This window comes from Pteronotus mesoamericanus, unplaced genomic scaffold, assembly GCF_021234165.1.
Source record: "Pteronotus mesoamericanus isolate MK-2021 breed Mesoamerican mustached bat unplaced genomic scaffold, CSHL_Meso_final contig_457, whole genome shotgun sequence".
Taxonomy (NCBI): domain Eukaryota; kingdom Metazoa; phylum Chordata; class Mammalia; order Chiroptera; family Mormoopidae; genus Pteronotus; species Pteronotus mesoamericanus.
This window is the reverse complement of record NW_026555168.1, coordinates 370,000-391,759: the sequence shown is the minus strand read 5'-3', so window position 1 is coordinate 391,759 and position 21,760 is coordinate 370,000. Positions and strand designations below refer to the sequence as shown.

Genomic DNA, 21,760 nt, shown 5'->3' with positions numbered 1-21,760 from the left:
ATGGATATAGAGAATGTTTTGATGGTTGCCAGATGGGAGGGATGTGTGGGGGGAGGGCAAAAAAGGTGAAGGGATTAAGAAGCACAAATAGGTAGTTGCAGAATAGTCATGGGGATGTAGAACATATGAGGTGTGTCCAGAAGGTATCCAGTCATATAATATGAAGAATAGAGACATGAACAAGATATAAGAAACATTGTCATAGGACAATGACGCTTCAGTCTCCTTCAAAGTAAGCACCTTGGGACCTCAGACAGTTCTCCCAATTGCCATCAACTAACCTGTTGTATTTTCCTGAATCTCATCCAGGGTCTGAAATCTCTTTCCCTTCAAGGGTGATTTTAGTTTTGGGAAAAGCCAGAAGTCACAGGGCTCCAAATCTAGGCTGTAGATGGGCTGAGTCACCTGGGTGATTCAATGTTGTGCCAAAATCTCTGCAGGGGGTCGATACATGACCGGTGGTTGTCATGATGAAGCTGCCAATCACCAGTTGCCCATAGTTGTCGCCTTCTGAATCATCTGAATAGTTTCGGCAGAGGAATGTCCAAGCTTAACACAAAATTTGATACAGACTTGTTGCTCTATTAGCTCAGTCATTTTGAATGCTGTGGCCACACAGTACATATGCTCACTCAGCGGGCATCTACCACCCCCACTGACCAGTATAGTGAAGGCTCATTATTCACGCATGCTCATTCCAGTCCACTCTCCTTGGCTGCCAGGTTACATCTCTGTCATGCAAAACACTCTCATTATACTAACAATAGTTGGACTTTTCCCAGACAGACCTGGTAGGAAATAGGGTAGCCAAAGAACATATATGCATGACCCATGAACATGGATAACCAATGTGGGGAGTACATGAGGGAGTGTGGGTGGGGTGGGTGGAGGGGGCAAAGGAGGAAAAACTGGGACAACTGTAAGAGCATAATCATTAACAATTAAAAAAAATAAAAGCTTACTCTAGTCATTTATTCACTCTTTTGCTTCCTCAAGAAGTATATATTGGGCACTTCAGTAATCAGGTAGGGCTATACCTTAGCCCTAGGAGAGAATGGTGAACCTTAGGGACATGCATGCTCTTCTTCTATCCATCACCTCCTCCCGATTTTACTACTTCGAGGCGGAGGCCTTCAGAAAAGCAGGAAACCTATCAACTCAACTCAGACGAGGAGCTCTGCCCCGGCAGTGCAGGAACCTGGGGAAGCGCGCCGAGCAAAACGGTGGCCAGGACAGGCTCCCTGGAGGGAGCGTCTGGCTCGGGGACCGCGCGCGGGAGGAGTCTCCCGCCTCCGCCGCCCCAGGTAGGAAGCGAGAACTGCGGCCGGGCCAGGGCGGGGCTGGGTGGGGGAAGGGGAGACGAGGGTGGCGAGCGCCCAGGCTAGGGCCAGGGCGGCGGGAGAGTTAGGGTTAGGGCGAGAAGATCCGGCTTCCCGACGGCAGAGGGCGCCTGGCGCTGCGGTCCGGTGTTTCGGAGCTACAGGCGCGGGCGCCGAGAGGAGAGCGGAGGCGCGCGAGCGGCGGCGGCTACTGCCACGTATTCCCGGCAGTGGCGGCGACGCGGGAGGAGGTGAGCGGCGCGCGGCCGTGGAGCCAGCGAGCGAGCGAGCGGGCGGGCGCGGGGACCCGGCCCTGGACGGGAGTGCCGGCGCCGGGACAGCGGGGTTCCCGCCACGCCGGCTCCGCCTCCGCGCCGAGGTGACCGCGGAGGCCCAAAAGCCGAGCTGGTCCCAAGCGCAACTCGTGCGGGCTGGGCGGGCTGGGGCCGAGGAGACGCGAGCTCGCCCGGCCGTTGCAGCTCCGGACGCGGAATCCCCGTTGCTGCGGGGCCCGGGCCACGGCGGGGAAAAAGTTGGGGCGCACTGCGAGCCTGCGTGGGCCGGGCAGGAAGTGCGAATGCCGGCGGACTCGGGGGTCGGGAGGACGCGGTGAGAGGGGGTCCCGGGCCGGAGGCGGGGCAACCGGGGGCGCCCGGTTTGGGAAGGCAGGAAACGCGGGTCCGCTGCGGGCGGGGAGAAACGAGTGCGTGCGCTTGGGGTCTCGGGCAGGAGTCGACAAGTGTCCGGCCGGGGGCTCTTGCGGGTGAGGAGGAAGGAGGGAGGCCCCATGGGGTACAAGCTCTGGGGGCTGGAGGACCAGCCGGCCGCAGGGTAGAGGGCTGGGGAGTGGGCTTTGCCTCTTCTGCCCCTGTTTCGGGGCAGACCCTGAGAGAGGGTCAGGCTCCGAGTGGAGGACACCTCCGGCGTCCGAAGACCCGATGGGGAGTTTCTGTAGGGGGTGGGGGAGGGTGCTAAGCTTTGCTTCCTCTCTGCTTGGGTTGAGCACCGCCCCTCCTCATCTGCCACTTTTACTTCCCAGACTGCAGTGCTTTTGTCCTGGGGAAGTTGAGGAGGGACCCCTGAGTGGATGAGATATTTAGGGGTTCCAAGGTGAGTATGAATGGGCTCCGTGAAATCAGCCGTCGCAGGGAGCTGCCTGAAAACACGATTGTGTCCTCCCCCACCCACCCACCCCATTCCCTCTCCAGTACAGCCAAGGTCTGATTCCCTGGGTTAGGCTAGCAGCACATCTGCTCACAGGGTCGTGAGTGTCCTGAAGGAGGTATACAGCATGGCCTTTTATTCTCTGGCTGAGGTTAGTTATTTTAGAAACAAGTGGTTTTGGAGGACACTTAATTAGAACAACCTGTGTGGTGCTCCTCAACAATGGAGATGACTCATACTGGCTTATTGTTTTCTTCCGCAAATAAACTTTGTATTCAAGACACAAGTATGCCAGATCATTTGCAGCAGTGATAGAGCTGGAGACCCACACTGTGGGCCTTTTTAGCAGGGAGTATGACCTTGAATGAGTCTCTCGTCCTCTCTGGACTTCAGATCCCTTATCTGTGAAATGGGGTATAAGGAGAGAGAGAGGGCGCGCTATACAATATGATGGAGGCAGGAATAGGTTTCTGAAGGAGACAGATCTTTTTCCTTGTGAGCCTAGATTAGCCACACAAAATCAACCTCAGCCTATTCTCATAAAGAAATTTGATGGACTTGAAACAGATGAGAAGCAAGAATGATGGCAAAAAGCAAAACAAAACCAAGAGCCAGTAATAATTGGTACTAGACAGAGTATGAATACTGTTCTCATGAGGCATTTAGTGTACATGGCTGTCCAGCTCTCTTTACAGTGGTTAACTGTACTAAAAAAATAATTATGTATATTTCACTTGTGGATCTGAAATTTTGTGTGTGTGTGTGTTTTAACCTTCAAGCCTGGAGTGGATGCTCAGTTGGACTGATCTGGTGCAACCTTACTCGAAGAACAACCCCAGGATTTCTCATTGCCATATTACTGTAGATTTCCTTCTGTCTGACTGATGCTGGGATCCTAGTGCCACCACACTTGTCATCTTTTTCATTCTAGCTTAAGAAGTGGTGAGCTAATTTCTGTTGCATATGACATTTCTGAACTTCCCAGGTTTCTTTTTAAAGTGAGTGTCCTTAATAGGCAAACAGTGCCTTAAATGCATGACATTAAAAAGAGCTTTAGGTAATAACTGTTCATGCCACTCCTGTTCCCAGACCGTCTGAGTAGCTTCATGCTAGAACTTCTGGGTCACCTGTTGGCCGTCCAGATTTGGATACTAAGGGTCATCACAGAGTTGAAGTGACAGGGCCAAGCCAAACAGCACATTAATGATCAAGCCATGATGCTGGAAGGACAGGAGGGTTTTTTTTTGTATTTTATAACTGAATGCTCTTGTCCTATTTTCTTCCATTAGTGGCTTTCAAAATCCGTATTGAGTTCGACCACATCATTATCAGTAATCCTGTTCTGTCAGTTTCTTGGAAGCTGCAGTTAGTGGTTATCTCTGAGTTTGAGGTAGTGGTAGAATTATATCCTCTCCAACAAGTAAAGGCTTGTCTAGACTAATTAGGTTGCCTCTTCAGAATATCTGTAATATGTATATATGTTTAAATTTTGCTTTAACTAAGGGCTGTTAAATTAATGAAAATCATGATGCTGATAATAGTTACCATTTGAGCCCCTACCATTTATCAGGCAGTGTGAGGTGAGAAAATAGTTCAGGAAGGGCACAGCTGTGTTACAGCTGGCTCGCACAAGTTACTGCTGCTCTTTGAAACCAAACAGCCTTTTAAAATAGTGGAAAAGGAATTCTTAGCTATCTTATCGGGTTGTGATTTTAAGTGATGCAATGTATATAGAAAGCAACATGTGAACTGTGAAGTAACTCCAGTCTAGGATAGTGTTGTAACAGAAGCAGCTGGGGACACTGGATGCTTATGAGTCCATGCGTCTGGGTGTCTGGTGGGCCCGAGTATTCATCCTGAGCCCATTGCCAGGCCTCTCTCAGCCTGGTTTTTGCATTTGTAAAATCAGGATATTATTATCTGCCTTCTGTTAAATGACATACACCTGTGAATTGCATTGATGCTTAGTAAGGTTGGCTTCAGCCCCTTTTGCTCCCTTTCCCCATAGGCACTTGGGATAATGGCATTGATTAAGTCCTCCAGTAGGAATTGTCCTCAAGGGAAAAAGGCTTTTAAAGTACACTTTAAAAGTGCTTATGAATAATTCTTCCCACTTTTGCCTTCACATTCCAACCCCCCCACACACAGTAAATATTCTAGGTCCTGCCATCACCTAAAAGGATGGAATGGAACAAAACCAGAAGCCAGAAAGGACAGGTTTTTGATAGGAAGGTGAAGATTAATGTAGCTAGGTTCCCTTTGCCCATTTTGTACCCTTTTCTCCTTTTTTATTCATTTTGCGGGCAGGGAAAAACTGAATTTGGGGGGTTTCTAGCTGGAAGGAGGTGTTGGAGGAGCTATAGCGTAAGGTAGATGGCAGGGCAGCTGTGGGCTAGGAAGGAGATGGAAGAGTTGAATCTAACAGTAAAAGCTGGAAAGTTTGGCATGGGAGAAATCTGATAGACCTAAGACTTGACTAAATACAGGGCCAGTTTCCATCTAATCCCATAAGGCTCTCTTATGGGGTTTTGAAGGCTTCATGTTCCAGGCAGATTTGGAGTGGTGGTTGTGGCATCATAAATGAGCTTCCAGTAGGAAGTTGTATGCTGAAAAGGAAATGAAATTCCAAGAGGGTGTTTGTTGTGACTGATGCCAGAATTTCTCTGAGAATTTTATTAAGATTCAGACAATCTACAAAAGTCCTTTTTAGTTCTCTGAAGATATTAATTAAGAAATAGTTAAAAGATAGAAGCATGTTTTTTTGTGAGCTTTTGAAGTCTAATTTTCCTAATCTTTGGAAGAAAGGAAGTTCTGTCCCCCCACCCCCCCAAAAAAGTCATAGAGATAAATATTTTAAAAGCATTTCCTCCCAAAGTAATGTTTTCCTTCTCTTCCCCTTCCCTTCCTCCTCTTGCGTTACTTTGATAATGGGTTAATTTTGGTTTCTTTCACATTTTGGAAGTCTAACTTTTATGTTTATGACTCTTGATTTTTTGATTTTGAATGTGCCTTCTTGAGTTCACGCATGTTCTTCTTTAGGAAGCAGCAGTGCAGCGAGGTGATGAGCACAGACTCCACGGCCGGCTGGGGTGCGGCAGAGTAGCGAGCGCCTGCTCTCACAAAACTAGGCTCTTTACAAGTTGAGTTTAATCTTCTCAGCAGCTCTGGAGGTTGATCGTGTTATTCCCAGTGCAGAGAGGAGATGTGGGCACAGAAACATGTGTGCGTCCATGGAGCCTGCATGTGGTGACTCCAAACGTCAGCTGAGATCTGTTGGCCTCCAAGACCTGTGCAGGCAGAAGCCACGCATGTCCTGCCAGGGTTGGACTTGATCCTGTAGGCTGGGGGTTTTCATTAAGGGAGAGAGGGTCAGGTCTGTATTGTAGAGAAATGGAGCTCTGTGGGCTGTGTGGAGTGTGAAGTCAGGAGTTGAGAAATGAGTCCATGAGAGAAATTGGTGTGAGAGATGATGAGGACTTGAACTTACGGCATTAAGGCAGTGGCAGTGGTAATGGAGAAAAGGGGACGTGGCAGGAGGGATAGTGCTTAGTGCCCCTCTATCCTCCTGTGCTGCAGATGCTAACTGTGTAGACTGAAAGCAATCTCTGCAGAAACCAAGGTTGCCTCATTTGGCTTCATTCTGACAGGTGGAGAAGGTGCCTGAGTAAAACCTGAAAGCGCCTTCCCCTCTTTTTGCCCACTCCTTGGCCTTACTATTTTTGCCTTTCTAGGAGTGTCTCAGAGGATGGAATTTAGGCTTCTCAACCGCATTTAGGAAATGCTGGTTGGAGCATTCAAACAAAGCAGAAAGCACTGATGGAAAAAAGCCCCCAAAGAAGGAAACTTTCCTGGAGTGTAGTCTACACCTCATTGTTTCCTGGTGGACCCCGTGGATCCACTAGGGGTGTGATCCTCAGTCTTGCCTGTTCCCCAAGAGTTGATTTGCCTCGAGGTGAGGCTGACATGTCACCAAGCATGCAAGGGCGAGCTGAGAAAGGGGGGGAGTGTTGGGTGAGTTCACAGTGGTGATCAGCCCTTTGAGGAGGCGGTGGGACCACCCTCCCCCTGAAGGGGGCCGTCTCAGTGGGGAGCCAGGCCATACTCGGGTAAACTGGATCAGAGCAAGGGGAGATGATTGGTTCTGGTGGCTGATGTCCACATGTCCCCATCAGGATGTACAGTTGTCATGTCAGTAATGTGCTGGTCTCATGCCCTCTGCTCCAGTCAGTGCCAGACTTTGTAATAAACTGGCTTGGGCTTCTTTTCCAGATGGCATGATACCCATGCCCTTCAGGTAGTTTGTTCTCGCTCGGCTCAGGCCAGCGGTCAGGTTTCAGCTTTATTTGGAGTGTGTCCTTGTTGCAAGAAGGGTTACCTTTATTCCCAGGGCTACTTTTATTGGATTGCCTGCTTCCTGGCATCGCAGTCATAAGCCATCTCTGTGGTGAGTGCCTGCAAAGGCTCAGCTCCCCTGCTTTCTGCTTGCCCCTTTGCTTCCAGATTTGACCTCTTCCCTTTGTCCTCAGGGCACCTCTTGGCAGCCCCCTAGCTGCAGGCTGTTAAAATGCACTGTGAGTTTGGTGCTAACAGGTTACCTGTTTTAATGGGAGGAACATTTTTGCCTGGGGATGTTCGCTGTCATGCCTGCCCCTTAAACATTCAGTGCTAATAAGCAAAGCCCCTTGGGTTTTTTCCCCCTTTTGGCTTCATGTTTAGGGGTGTGTGTGTGTGTTTGTTTTAATTATTACTGGGAAGCAAAAAAAAAGATGCAAATAAAATATTTGAGTCTACAGAAGTGCTTCTCCTGGCAAGCAGAAAGAATAGATATATATTTAGCCAGGATACCATTGATTTATCTCTCTTTTTTCCACACTGTTGCTGTTTTGTTGGCAAAACCATCTGATTTGTATACTGGTTCAGTTTGGATTTCGTAGTACGTGTGAAAAGATGCCTGGGCTGTCTGCCGAAGTGGAGGGGACTCAAATGAGTGGGCTTCGAGGCTGCCATTCTTGGCAGCCCCCGCAGTCTGAGGAGCCTGGCACACGCGCGCCTTTGTCGGGAAGGTGGAGCTTGGCCAGGCCTTTTCGTTGGCTTTGCTGGAAGCAGCCCCGCTGGTGACAGCAGGTGGCTTTCCCTCTGCTGTGGGAAAGGAAATTCTCTTAATCCTGGTTATTGCTTTTCCCCCCCTCATTCTATGATAGAGGGTGAGAGGTAGAAAGTCCCAGAGTAGTGAGTGTGGGGGCTGTGCAGGTTCAGGGTAGGGCCGGTATGCAGTTTCCACAGAGCTTTTCCAAAAGTTTTCCTTGCCTCCTACATTGTCCTTCTTGCTTGTTGAGTCCAATCCTGTTTCTCATCAGTGGCTTAGAAAGTGGACTTGAACTTGATCTGTCACTCTTGGGAAGACCTGGGAGTGTGGCACCAAACTTGTTCAGATTGGTGTGGTAATTTTCACACCAGAACAAGAACCCTGTTTTAGTGGTGGTAGTGGTGTTTTTGTTACCAGTTCAAAAAAATTTTTTTAATGATTTAGACAATACATGAATCTATTATGCTCTTAAGCCTTACCCTCCCGTTCAAAGAGTACACAGTAGTACAAACAAGAAAATGCAACGTCCTCCTTCATTCAGCACCCCTCTTGCATGCACTGCCCCCCTGCTGGGTTCTCCCTACAACCAGTTTTAGCAGTTTGATGCTTGTGATATTGTTCATCAACCTGTAGAGAGACAAATACATATAGTGTTGTTTTGTAAGCATCAATCTGGTTGCGTCATATCATTTTGCTCTTTTCCCATGATATGTCTTAATAGATCTTTTCATGCATGTAGCTCTTCTTTCTTTTAATTTGTCTTTTGTCTACAAAATATTTTATAGTATAGATAGATCATAATTTATGAGGCAGCCCCCATTGATAGACATCTGAACTAACTCATTGGCTTAGCTGTTATATCTTCATTCATACATACATATTGTTATACACATACACACGTTTCTCAGGGCAGAACTGGTGTGTCAAAGGTTTACACCTTTAAGCTGTTATGGCGGTATGCATGCTGTGCTTTCCAGGGCTGTACTGGTTTAAGCTTCAAGGACTGGAGGAGGCTGCCCATTTCCCTGTGGGCTGCCATTCTTCTAGGTGAAAGACGTGGATTGTGTTGAGTGGGCATTTCATTGATTACTGATAAGGCTGTGAGACTCCTCATTTGGCCTCTGGAGCATAATTGGCGTGTCCTAGTAACGGTGGAAAATGAGGGAGCTGAGCCCTCAGGAACCAAGGTGTGAGCGGCCTGTCGCCAGGGGTGGCCATGTGGCCCTGGTAGCAAATGCTTCTGCTTTTGCTTTCTCTTCACTTCTCCGAGAGGCTAGGTATTATAATAGAGCACTTTAATTTTGGTGTAACCTGCAGAAGTACTTCTGCCAACCTCTCCCTGGAGGAAGCAAGCATGTATAACAACAGCACATGCAGGCCAGTCCGCTCTGCATGGCTGAGGCAGGGATTCCAGACCGGGGAGCTGACCTGGGAGGACATTTAAAGATTGCCTGCCAGAAAATTAGACACTCTTGCTTCTGAAGTAGCCTCCATAAATGGGGTGAAGCAAGATTCTGTGTGCGGTGGGCCTTTTATTCCAATGGTGCGGTGATCAGTTCCCCTCTCTTCTGGCTCCTTGGAATATTGTGACAGTTTGCCCTTTAGCCAGGGTGCTTTCGGGAGAAGCCATGGTTTCTTAGGTGTTCCAAGGCCTGACCTGGCAGAGGAGGTGTCTGGAGGCCCTCATGAATAGGTGTCCCCCAGCCGTCACTGCAGTCTCAGCTGCACAGGGGGTTTTGGGAAGCTCTGGTCGACTGACAACAGTGTCCTTTACCTGCCATTCAAAGGGGACAGAGAGAAGAGTGACGGAGGCAGCAGCCTTGGGTGGTGAAGACTCCAGGGTCACTCACGGGGATTCTAGCTCCTACTGAGCCCCGTATGGGAGCAAAGTTAGTTTATCTCCCTCTACCTCAGCTTCCTTATCTGTAAGCCAGGAATAATAGTAGTACTTACCTCACAGGGCTGTTGTGAGGATTCAGAGAGTAATGTTTGTAAAGCTCTCAGCATATTACCTGGTAAGGACTAAGTAATTATATGGGCCGACTACTCATATCTGTGTTCCTTTTTCCTTAATAAATGTCATCAGATGCACGAATGCGCATTACATTTGCTAAATATAAAACTGCCTCTAATCTAACAATGTTACGGAGAGGAGGTCCGGAGGTGAAGAGCTGACTGGAGGCGGGAGGCTGGGCAGCGAGCCTTCGGAGAAGAGGAGGGCAGGCCTGGTGTTCTCCGCTCACACCAGCCCGCCTGCTGTGAGACACCGAGGTCCCAAGTGCAGAGGCCTTTTTCTTCTTTTTAGGTATCCTGAGAGCCAGGAGTCCGTAGAATAACTGCTCCCTTTTGTTTTGGGGGAGGCTGAGCCAGGCCCTGCAAGGGGAAGTGCCGCCCCTGCCCGTGGCTGGCTATTCACAGAGAAAGATGGGGTCCAGGTGTCCTCACTCTGGGGGTTGGGATTCTTTCTCTCTTTTCCACCTTGCCACGTGCTGCCCACTTCCAGATGTGGGGAAAAATACTGCACAGTGTCAGGCACTTTGCAAAGGTCTGCCTCCTGAGGCCCTTGTGAGATGAGGTCACAGAAGTGCAGAACGTACAATCAAGTACAGCCCAGGGCGAGGCAGGGCCAGCATTCAGACACAGGCCTGTCCTGTTCCCGAGCTCACAATTGTGCCTTCTAACTCTGTTCCTTACAGTGCTGGCCGTCGGTTGATGTCTGTGCTGGCTTCATATGCCTGACCACCTGCAGTTATACCACTCAATGAGCGAAGTCCATGCATGTGTGTGTGTGCATGTATGTTCATGTGTGACAGCAAATTCATTTGAAGCCCCTAACTTGTTTGCTGATGGTTTACCCAAACCGGAGGTCTGAGAACTGCAGGTTGAAAGTGGGCAAGGCTGTACGCAGGACTTCTAAAGGACCTCAGCCTGCGGGGGTTCAGATGGGGACAAGGCAGCCTGCTCTCACAAGCAGGGCTGGGTGTGTGAGCTCTTTGTCTGTGCGTCTGGGAGGAGCAGGGCCACTCAGCAAGGATGCAGGTGGGACCTGGGCAGACTGCATGGCTTGCCGAGGACTGTGACATGAGTCCAGGTAATGGATGTGAAAATTAACTCTGCAAACAAGGTGACAGTGGCCTCTGGTATGAGGAGGTTGTCCAAGTACTGTGTGGTAAGTGCTGATGCACTGCCCTCAACGCTAGTCCGCGGAACGGAGACTTCACCTTGGCTCCCCTGGTCTGAGAAGGCTCCTCAGAAGCAGCACACATCAAAGCCAGCTTTGCCTGCGCCTTAGAGAGCAGGCAGACTTCACTTTGCAAATGAGGACCCTGAGACCCGGGGTGGGCCACCCGGTTCAGGGCTGCAGCCCTCCACGGGGGAGGGCGGGGCCGGGGACCTGTCCTTTCTGTCCTCTGCCCCACGTGCTTTAGTGATCACGGCGAGTGGCAGCTGTCCTGAGGAGTACTTGGTACCTGGAGGAGCTCAATATTATTTATGAAATAAAGTCCCAGCTCAGTTTCTGGTTCTGGCTCTTCTGTTGCTGAGCAAAGCTAGCACATCAGCCTCTCAGTTTTGCCCTCTGTAGGCTGAGTATAGCACCCCTGCCTCCCTCCTCAGCTTATCTTCATTCACTCAGAATTCATTCAGCATATATTTATTAAGTGCCGTCTTGGTGCCAGACGCTGTTCTATGTGTTGGGCATCTTGTACTGAACAAAAGAAGCTTAAATCCTGTTTCTTCTGGGGTTTATTTTCTAGTGAGGGGTGGCAGATAGTAAATGAAAGTCATGATGTGGTTATTTGTTTCCCAGGGCTCCTGTAACAAAAGGACCACACACAGAATGGCCTAAACAACAGAAATTCATTCTCTCGCAGCTCTGGGGCCTCTGAGGGATCATCTGTGCCATCCTCCTTCCTAGCTCCTGCTGGCTGCAGGCAGTCCTTGCTGTTCTTAGCTCCCGGCAGGCCAGCTCTGCTCTCTGCCTCTGCCGTCGCATGGCCTTCTCCCTGTGTCTGTCTCTCTCCCGTTTTCTTATAAGGACCCTAGTTCTTGGATCCGGGCTTATTCTACTCCACTGTGTCCTCATATAAACTGGTTGTACCGGCAAAGACCCTATTTTCAAATGAGGACACGTTCTGAGGTGGCAGGTGCACATGGCTTTTGGGGGAACCTTTTCAACGCAGCGCAGTGTGGGAGGCGGCGAGATGACTGTTGAAGAGCAGGAGGAGGGCCCGGGCAGAGGCCAGGAGGGAGGCGCGGGAAGGTGGTCAGAGCAGGCTGGCCGAGCAGTGTCTGGGCTTCCCCGAGGAGGAGGGGAGCAGGGGCAGGCCAGTGTGGAGGGAGCGCAGGGCAGGCCGAGGGGGCAGCCAGTGCAGAGGCCTTGAGGTGGGCGCGTGCATCTGCTGGGATGCTGTAGGGACAGCATGGCTGAAGTCCTGTGCGCGTGAGAGAGGGAGAGAGAGGCCCTGAGGTCGCTGAAGTGTGTGAGGGGACGGGGGATCCCGTAGGTTCTTGTCAGTCTTCGAGGGGCCTGGGGCCTTCGGCTCTGGTGAGACGGGAGCTGCTTCTGTGGCTGTGAGCATGACGGAAAGCAGGACTGGCGTGGACCAGCTCATTTAGGACTTTTTTCCATTCACATAGTTGGCCATTGTGGGGGTGTGCGTGTCCTCCGATATTTTCCAGCAGCTGTTGCTCTGCAGTTTCTTTTTCGAATGTTAGTGCTCAGTTGACCCTTGATCCCCTGCCCTTTCCTGTCTGTTCTCTCCTTCTAGATGCCTTGTCACCAGCCAGCCTCCCCACACTTAAATCGCAGTGGTGAAGAAGAGAAAGTAGACAGGTGAGTTTGGGGAGCGGGGACTGCCAGGACACTCGGCCCTGCAGCAGCCCTGCCAGGAGCTGTGTCTCCCCCTCGGGCCCTGGCAGAGGCCTTTTCTTTTTAGGTATCCTGAGAGCCAGGGGTCCATAGAATAACTGTTCCCTTTTGTTTTGGGGGAGGCTGAGCCAGGCCCTGCTCTGGCCTCCTGTGGTTAACAAGCGCATCACCCCGCCAGGTTTAGAAAATCTGGTCAGTGTGCGAGCTCATTGTCTGCAGCTCTCCAGGTCCTTCTGTGGATAAAGTCACTATGCTGTGAAAAGACTTGAGTCAGCTCCCTTGGGCAGCAGGCCACACATACTTGGCCTTGAAAATACAGGGCAGGGAGGCCCGTCCAGAAGTACCTGTGCAGAGACCGAGTGAGTGGTGGTGTGGTCACCGTGTACAGGCCCGGGGCCCTGTCCTCCCCACCCCGCCCGCTCCCCACTTTGTAACTGACCTGCAGGGTTTTAGGCAGTGGTGTTCTCTTTTGCCATAGAAACAATTAGACCTGTGATCTGAGTATGTTACTCAAAAGAAGAAGGAGGTCCAGGCGGTGCTTGCCCTTCGTACACGTGGCCTGATGGTCTGAAGCCTGAGTCGGTTTGGTTTGCACGGTTGCTGTGGGACTCGTAATTTCAGATTCCTGGGCATCAGAGCTGAAGGGAAATCTCCTTATCCGGCTGACATTTAATTTCCTCTTTGGGCCTCCAAGGGAAAGGGCCTGACATGGCTACTATTAGAGCTCCAGAGAAGTGGGCCGTGGGTGGGCCTGCCTGAGACCTGGCCCCTCTTCCCAGCCTCCACCTGCTAGTGCAGTGCCAAGAGTGGCCTGCCGAGGGAGGTTCTCTGGGGGGGCCACTGGCACTGTCCCCCTCTGCCGTAAGCGGAGCTGGAAATAGAATTCCCCGGCACTGGAAGCCAGGAGCAGCTGCTCTTCTGAAGGATTTCAGGAACTGCCTTTAGGAGCCACTTGCTTATTCCCTCACCCTCCTCAAACAAAACACACATCCACGCAAAATGAAAGTTGCGAAGACTATTCCGAGCTAGAAAATGAGCATGAAAAATGTGTTGTGAGATTGTAATTCCTCTGCCAGAGTTATTTCTGGGTGTGCTTCCCCCCAGCACTTCAGAAGTGCTTCCTGAGAGGAGCTGCCTTTGAAACCTTGTAGCCTTCTTCGCCAGATGATAGAGGAAGTTTTGACTCAGGGAGCATCCCCAGGAGTCTATGGAGTCTGGCTGGGTTAGAGGCAGAAAGGCCTCACCCAAGAGTGGGAGCCAGACAGGGTGCCAAGTATTCCCCTAAAACACCTCCATTCCTGTGCCCAGGGTGGCCTTTGTTTCTGTGCTAACACACCCCAAGTGCTTAATAAATAAATACTTGTCGATAGGCAGGATCTACTGGTTGTGGGCCTTGACAGTTTTTTTTCTGGGTTCCCAGCATCTAGCATGCTTGAGCTAGCTTGGAGCTCTGGCCGCATATGGGGACTGGTGACATCCCTGTGGCCTTGGGGAAGTCATTTGCCTCCCTGGGCCTCTGTTGTCATCTCATCTTGAACAACCTGGGGTTGGATGAGATGGTCCCTGTCCTCTCCCACACCCTCTCCTCTGGTCACAGTCGAAGCTCCTTGAGGGCAGTAGGGACATGAGCCCTTTGTCCTGTGGAGACTGACACATGCAGAGCTTCCACAAAGCTCCCCCTGTGGCCTTCGTCCTGCTTGGCCAGACCCCCCCAGAGCGCCTGCTTTCTGGGCGAACTCTGTTGCTGGGGAAAGCAGGGACAGGTGGCAGGGGATTTGGCATAAATCTCCAGCCTGGCCCTGGGGGCAGGTGTCTCCAGTTGTTCAACGTGAGCTCCTTGCTCTTGTCTCAAGTTTCATGCAACTTTTTATTCTTGCCTGGAACAGAGTCCCTTTATTTCTGGATATTGTAAGAATTGTTTTTGCAATTACTGGTAAGGCAGAAAAGAATGGAGCATGACTACGAGATTGTATATACATTACATTCCAAATTTAAGAAATGCCTATGTGTGGGGAAAAACACTATAAAGAATTTAATTTTAGCCCTGGCTGGTGTGACTCATTGGATTGAGTGCTGACCTGTGAACCAAGTGGTTGCCAGTTTGATTCCCAGTCAGGGCACGTGCCTGGGTTGCAGGTCAGGTCCCCAGAAGGGGTTGCACGAGAGGGAACCACACATTGATGTTTCTCTCCCTCTCTTCCTCCTTTCCCTTCTCTCTAAAAATAAATAAATAAAATACTTTTTAAAATTTAATTTCAGTGATGATTTTGGTATCATAGATTTTTAAAAAAGATTTTACTTATTTTTTAGGGCGGGGGAAGGGAGGGAGGAAGAGAAGGAGAGAAACATTGATGTGCAAGAGAAACGGCGATCAGTTGCCTCTCGCACACCCCCATCCGGGGACCCGGCCCACAACCCAGGCATGTGCCCTGACTGGGAATCAAACTGGCGACCTTTCAGTTTGTGGGATGATGCCCAACCCACTGAACTACACCAGTCAGGGCTCATAGGAGATTTTTTTATCTCTATATTTTTCAGCATTTTCTACAATGATCATGTATTGTCTTTATATTAAAAATAACTAAAATTGTTTTAAATTATACCTACTTCTTAGCATTTAATGTGTGCTAGATGATGTTAAGCGCTTGCCATTACAAGGTTCTTATTTAATCCTCACTGTGAACCTGTGGGGTATTTTTTTTTTTTAAAAGTTTGAATGTTAAGCCTTGGCTGGTGTGGCTCATCAGTTGACTGGAGTATTATCTGGTAAACCAAAAGGTTGCCTCTTCAATTTCTGGTCAGGACATATGCCCAGGTGGCGTTTTCAGTCCCCAGTCAGGGCATGCTTGAGAGGCAACTGATTCTCTGGTTTGTGAGGGTTGGAGTCTATGATTACTTACCCTCTCCCCTGCTCACCACTTGATTGCAGAAAGCCGGTCACTAGTATGTGTCTCTCCTTTGAGAGTTTTAGGGCTGTGCTTTGTGTATTTGTCAGGGGGGTGGGTGATCAACCTGGCTCAGGGTACAAGCAGCTGACGTGGGTGCTGCCTGCTGAGGGACACCAGGGTGGATGATTTGTGTGCTCCTGTTTTTGTTAAGGTTGAAGCTCATGGGCTCCTGTGTTGGGAAGGGCTGTGTGTTAGAGTTCTGCTTCTTGAAGGTGCTCAGCAGTGGGGTGCAGTGGAGAAAGCGGTTGTCTAGAGCTTAGCTACCTGGCTGCCTCAGGTCTGGGTGCGCCATGCTGGGTGGTATTAGAGGAGGGACATGAGTTAGAAGGCCTGTGCTGTAGTCCTGATTTTACCATGTGGTAGACATCCTTTGGCTTAATTTCCTCACTTCTAAGTGAGTGATAAAAATGCTTGTTCTACTTGCCTTTCACAATTGTAGATGATTACACGTCATGATGTGGGAGAAAAGTGCTAAGTACACTAAAGGGCTGTCAAGTAAATTTCTGTGATGGGAATTTGGAGTGTACGGTGGTAGGGGGTGGAGGATCTGGGGGCTGACCTCAGAGACTTGAGGAGGATGGACTTGGATGTAAGGAGTACTGGGTTTGCTTTGTTTTGTTTTTGCCGTCAGCTTGCATCCTTCACCATTGCTTAGCTGGTAGAGTGTAGTGCTCCACTGTCTACCTAGTGGAATGCTCCGGGATTTCCTGGGACGTGTCCCTGCCAAGGTCGTTGGGTTCACCCTCCCTAAGACTCACATCTCCCTGGTGAAATGAACTGTAACGTAGCAGATCATTTTGTAGCCATGGGGTAGTTGAAGGTATGCTGCATTTTCCCCGGGTTTTGCTTCTCTTTTTGTCTTTACAGCAGATATCAGGCTGTCCGTTTCTGTTCTCTAACCTTGAGTAGCCAAGCATCTGAGGGCTGGGATCTGGAGGACTCCCTGGGGAGGGCAGGAGCACACCTTTTCACCATGGACAGAATGTTGGCTTCACGTCGCACCGAGACACTGTGGGCTATCACGATCAAGAAGGCAGGGTCTCAGCTCTCACAGAACCCACTGTGACCTGGGGAAGATACATAGGCTCGGGAAACAGTTATGAGGGCGATGGATACGTAGCCTGAAAAGTGACTGTCGTGAGAGATAGAGCCATCAATCTAAATGAATGAAAAGGTATCATTGGGGCTAATCCGAGATAATGAATTGTTAGCGTGGCTTCTATGACTCTGTGCTTTAAAAAAGCTGTTTGAATCAGCTGTTTTAAAGCTAGGGTTTCTGTCAAGCTACCGCCAAGATAATTTCTGAGTCATCACTGTTTCAGTGCACGTTTCATCTGACGAAGAAGGCCAGGGGTTCTGTCCAGGGCCCTGCTGAAGTCAGTGGCCCTGTCTCACTGGCCACTTGTTTTGGCTTTGAGAGCAGTACTCGAAGGCTAAGTAGGTCATGAATATCTATTTTGAACCAAGTGTGGTGGGGCTGCATGGACATTTAATTTCCGTATCAAATCCTGTCGGACTTGTTTGCCCAGAAGTTTGGCAGCAAGGGCTCCCTGATTGGTCGTGTGGTGTATTTATATAAAGTGTGAAGAGTGTGGAGTAACGGGACACTCCTGCGTCCCTGTAGGCAAGCCGGTGGTGGAGAGCTTTCAGAATCCTTCAGGAAGCCAGCGAGGGGAGCTTTTTCATCCGCTTCTTTGAATTTTCTGAAAATTGTTGATCATCCCTAACTTCATGAAATCTTTTTCTTTTAAGGAATCAAATTTAATTTTTACCCAGTGGCAGTTCGCTTCTTTTTCTGTTAGTAATAGCTGCCAGTTGCTGATGTACTGTGTGTTGGTCCCTTTAAGTCCATTTTCTCATTTAATCCTCACACCCTTGGAGGTGGGGATTATTGTCCGCACTTTGCAGGTGAAGAAACAGTCAGAATGGTGCAGTAATTTGCCCACAGGCAGAGTGTGCAAGTAGCAGGGCCAGAGATTTGAACACAGGTCCTTTGGACCAGACTCTGCCTTTTGCACCATATCACACTGGTCTTGGGAACCCTGGGAATGGAAGCCGTCCCTGGCTGGAAATGGGGAGCATGGTTGCAGCTCCTGGACCTGTTCTGAGGCCCCGTGTGACCTTCCTCCCAGAGGCGGCCAGCTGTGAGTGTTGGGGATGCAGGTCCCCACCCCACAGGAGCTTCTGTGTGGAACTGGAGTTGTGTTTTAGGCTCTCACTCAGAGATTACTGGACCACAGAATTCTCAGTCTTCACTTTTTTGGATTTCCCCATTATGCTATTTTTCTCTAGGTGTTCCTGCCCAAGTCGTTGGGTGAGTGCGGTGAGATGGTGAGATCCACGAGCTAGTGTAGGTGGTGATGGAATCATTTTAACCACCTCCTCTGATTGCGCTGGCTGTTGACTCGCATGTTCCCCCGTCTTCAGTACTCCCTGCTTGCCCTACATTTCTGAGGAGTAAACACAAACTTTGGGTGGGTGTTTGCTTTGTCTTTCTCTGCAGTTCCTTCCCGTCAGCTCCCTACAGAGTGCTGGCAGGAACGCTGCTGCTCGCAGTCCCTTGTGTTTGCTGGTGTGTTAGTGTAAGGTGCTTTGCTCCTCTGCACTGGCATTGCCTCGCCCAGCAAGCCATCGTCACTCCCATTTTCCAAATGGGGATTCTTAAGGGATGTCACAGACCTGAGACTTTTGAGTTCCTCTGAAACTTTTGTAACACACATCAGAGGAGATGCTTATTTAAATTCAAGTGTACTTTGAAAGTGAAAGCATGCCCTCTTCAGTCGCTGCCGGTGCTTGGTGTCTGCGGTCAGGAGCGAGTGCCGGCACCCATCCTAGCTTCCGTCCCAGCCATTTCCTCTCTTGAGTCTGCATCCTATAAATTGGGGATAACATCTAAAAGAGCTGTGATAAGATATAAATGAGACAACGTATATAAAATCACCCAGGACTCAACAAATGGGTTATTACTCTCTGTCTTTATTTTAAAACACTGTGACTTGGAAATCATGGATCTCAGCTACATAAGCAGAGGCCTGAGAAACTCTCTCCCCTGTACGGGCCTCAGTAGCTGACCTTTCCTGCAAATGCCCTTCCAAAGCAAGAGGAAGAGGTCAAAGCATAAGGGTCAGCAAAGAACCCTTATTTTAGCTAGAATCTTTCCAAGATTTTCCCATTCTGTCTGGTTTGGGGGTGGAGCAGCAGGTATTTGCTTCCTTTGCTGGGAAGCAGAGCCCTGGGAAGTCCATGTTCACCACATGGCCACCCTCAAAGTGTCCAGGCCCACGATTTAAAAAAAAAAAAAAAAAGAAGAAGAAATACTAAAATAGGATTTGAGAAACAGAGGTATTTTAAATGTGCACACCGGACACATCAGTACTTTTAGTACCTACATGTTCAACAACTATCTACTTACCTTGAGACAACTTTAAAGTCTAAGTTTTGGGCCTTCTGGCCTCTCTCTTTTAAGTTTGAGTGTAGACAAGTACAGGGCAAGTTGCACAGGAACCAGGAAAATGACCAGTGATTTTTGATCTTTGGGGATTCCAATTTCGTGTATATTTGCCATGTGATCTTGAGCAGTTAGCGTCACTCCTGGCTTCAGAGAGCTTACAGTCTTGAAGGGAGGTAGAGCCGGAGTTGTAGAGCCCTGATACGGATGTGGGTGCAGACAAGGGTGCTTTTCCTCCGGGCCCGTGGCTTGGCATGGTGGTCGTCTCTAACTCTCAGTGAATTATATATTATAAATTTGCAAGCTGTAGTTTTTCCTAAGAGGATTGCAAATAGGACTAAGGACTAGACTTTTTAGTGTGACCGGCGCTCTTCTTGGGTCCCCACTCTTTAGCTATGCCACCTGGCACAGTGAGTTACAGGTAGCTGTTTACCTGTCCATCTGCCTAGCGTGTCAGCAGGCTCTGCAGGGGCAGGGACTTGGCCTGTGCCCTGTTATAGTGTAGGCATTTTATGTATTCTACTTTTATGTGGAATACAGCTGATACCTGCATAAAAAATTTGAAGGAGTTGGGATCGCTTACCATGGTGGGAAGAAGGCTGTTGGGTGGATTCTAATGGTAACTGCAGCCATTTTTTTCCAGAAGTGGCTCTCAACCACCAGGGGGCGTCGGGAGCTGTGTGGGGCCAGTGGAGCTGAAAGTCCCCTGGCCTGCAGGCCTGTCCCACAAACCAGGCTTTGTTCTCTTCCCTACCCCATGCTCATAGCGCCTCTGTTGAGGAAGACAGAAATAGGTACCAGGTAGGTGCTTTCATACGAGCCCAAGAGGTGAGTGGCATTATCTCCTATTTTACAGGCCAGGATCTGGAGATGTCAGCCCGCTGACATGCAGGTGAACCAGTCAGCATTTGAACATAGGTCTGCGGATTCCAGGTCTTGGGGCTTTCACTAAACGGATACACTGCTGCCTCTGCCCTGAGGACGTACCCAGTCATACAAATTTAATTAACCTGATAGCCCAAGAAACTTAAATTAGATCTAAGGATGAACTTCCTGACTTTTTTTTTTTTTTTAATTAAAGCTAAAATGGGGTATTCTAGGGCACGGCTCTTCAATGTACAGAATTAGTGTAGTGGTCTGACATGTTAACAAAAAGAAAAAAGGGACAGAATAAAAAATATTAGTGCATTACACATGGTAAAACTTTGTGCGTGCGTGCGTGTGTGTGTGTGTGTGTGTGTGTGTCCTGATCATGATGGAAATATATTTCTGACTCTGTGACTCATGGTCAAAATTGCCCTGGAGAGAAAGAGATTATGGTTTAGATTAATATAGGTAAGATTGTAAAGTCCTTGGAGGCAGAGATCTCTTTTCCTTTTTATGTTTCCTCCATCCTTAACCTGGTGCTGAGTACATAGTTGGTCCATGCGTCTGTCTGGGAGAACAACGCCTGGAAGAAGTCAGAACACGTCCTGCATTTGTCCATGAGGAAATGAGAGTGGCGGGCTCTTCCAGGCTTTGTGAGGAATGCAGACAGCCAGCCAGTGTGTGCTAGTTAAGAGGTCAGGCATTGAAGTCAGATTTATTGGGGCTTGAATTCTGTGGGTGACATCCCAGTGTGTGGCTTTGGGGAACTTCCTCAACCCTACAGAGCTTCACTTTCTCCATCTTTAAGCTGACCTTAATGAGGGCTCCTGCCTGAGGGCTACTGTGAGGATTAGAAAAGAGAACTCTAGTTATTTGCCTTTAGCACTGTGCTTGGCATCTCATAAGCCGTCAGGAAGCTTTATCTGCCCCTCTTGTTGTTATGCCTAATGTTAAGAGTGATTAAGTCATCCATCCACTGTGGGTGGCACCCTCTAGAGCTCCAGGTCTGTGATGGTTGTAGATCTTGAACTGAACTAGAAGTTCGAACCTGTGGTTTGGTTTGCAGTGAAAGGAAGTGAATGTTGCGGTGGAGCAGGTGTCTGCGTTCGGGGAGATGTTCTGGTTTCGCAGGTTAGAGACACCGAGCTTCTTCTGTGGGCAATGAGAGAGAGGACAATCATTGTGAAATCTGAGACTATGAATGGTATTTCTTAGAAAAGCCAGGTGCTTTTTATTTCATCAGAGGGCAATATTTTCAGTTTAATGTTAAGATCGTTTTTTTACCACAGTTTTTTTAAAGCAGCACAACTTTCCTGAAACTGAACATAACTATGTGTATGATTAAACTGGTGATTTTGTGTCCAGCACAGGAATATTTTTAGTGGAAGCTCCATAATCTGGTAAATACTGATTTCTGAAGTGACCAACTGGACCTAGCAGCACCCTTGTTCAGTCAGAATTAAACTCAAAACGAGTATGTGACATGCTGAAGGTACAGGATGCTGGACACTGGACAATGTCTCAAAGGAATGAGGTTTTGGCATTAGCACCTAATTTTTTTCAAGTCTGAGCCTGTTGAGTTCTATTGTCTAGGCTAGAGAGTCTTGAGACTTCTTTCTCCACAGTTAACAAAATTTTTCGTTCTTTGTATCCCTTAATGCTGATTGTTTTTGTTTCTTGGGAAGGAAAGGTTGTAGACACTAAGAATTACCCAATGATAGAGGGTTTCTGCTTTGTACTTTAGCTAGACCGAAGTTTCCATCTGCCTATGCTGTACTATATCCCTTTTATTTATTTATTCAGCTTTATTGAGGTATAATTATCAAATAAAAATTGTATGTATTTAAAGAATACACCATGCTGATTTGACATAGGTATACATTGCAAAATGATTACCACAGCCAAGGTAATTAACACATGTATCACTTCACGCAGTTACTCTGTGTGTGTGGTGAGAACACTTAAAGTCAATTCTTAGCAAATTCCAAGTATAAAATACAGTATTAATTGTAGTCACCATGCTGTACATTACATCCCCTGAACCTACTCATCTTATAA

At 48.8% G+C, this 21,760-nt stretch overlaps 1 protein-coding gene across 3 annotated transcripts in view; it reads left to right on the top strand.

The window, feature by feature from the left end:
• Window positions 1-1,443: 1,443 nt before the first annotated feature.
• SMCO4 (single-pass membrane protein with coiled-coil domains 4) overlaps window positions 1,444-21,760 on the top strand; it is a 64,316-nt gene continuing 43,999 nt past the window's right edge. For 2 of the 3 annotated variants that reach the window (XM_054577697.1, XM_054577699.1), the window contains exons 1-2: window positions 1,444-1,570; window positions 12,339-12,403. The gene's annotated coding sequence lies outside the window, so the exon portion shown is untranslated. The remainder of the gene's footprint in view (window positions 1,571-12,338; window positions 12,404-21,760) is intronic. The other variant, XM_054577698.1, reaches the window with a different exon arrangement.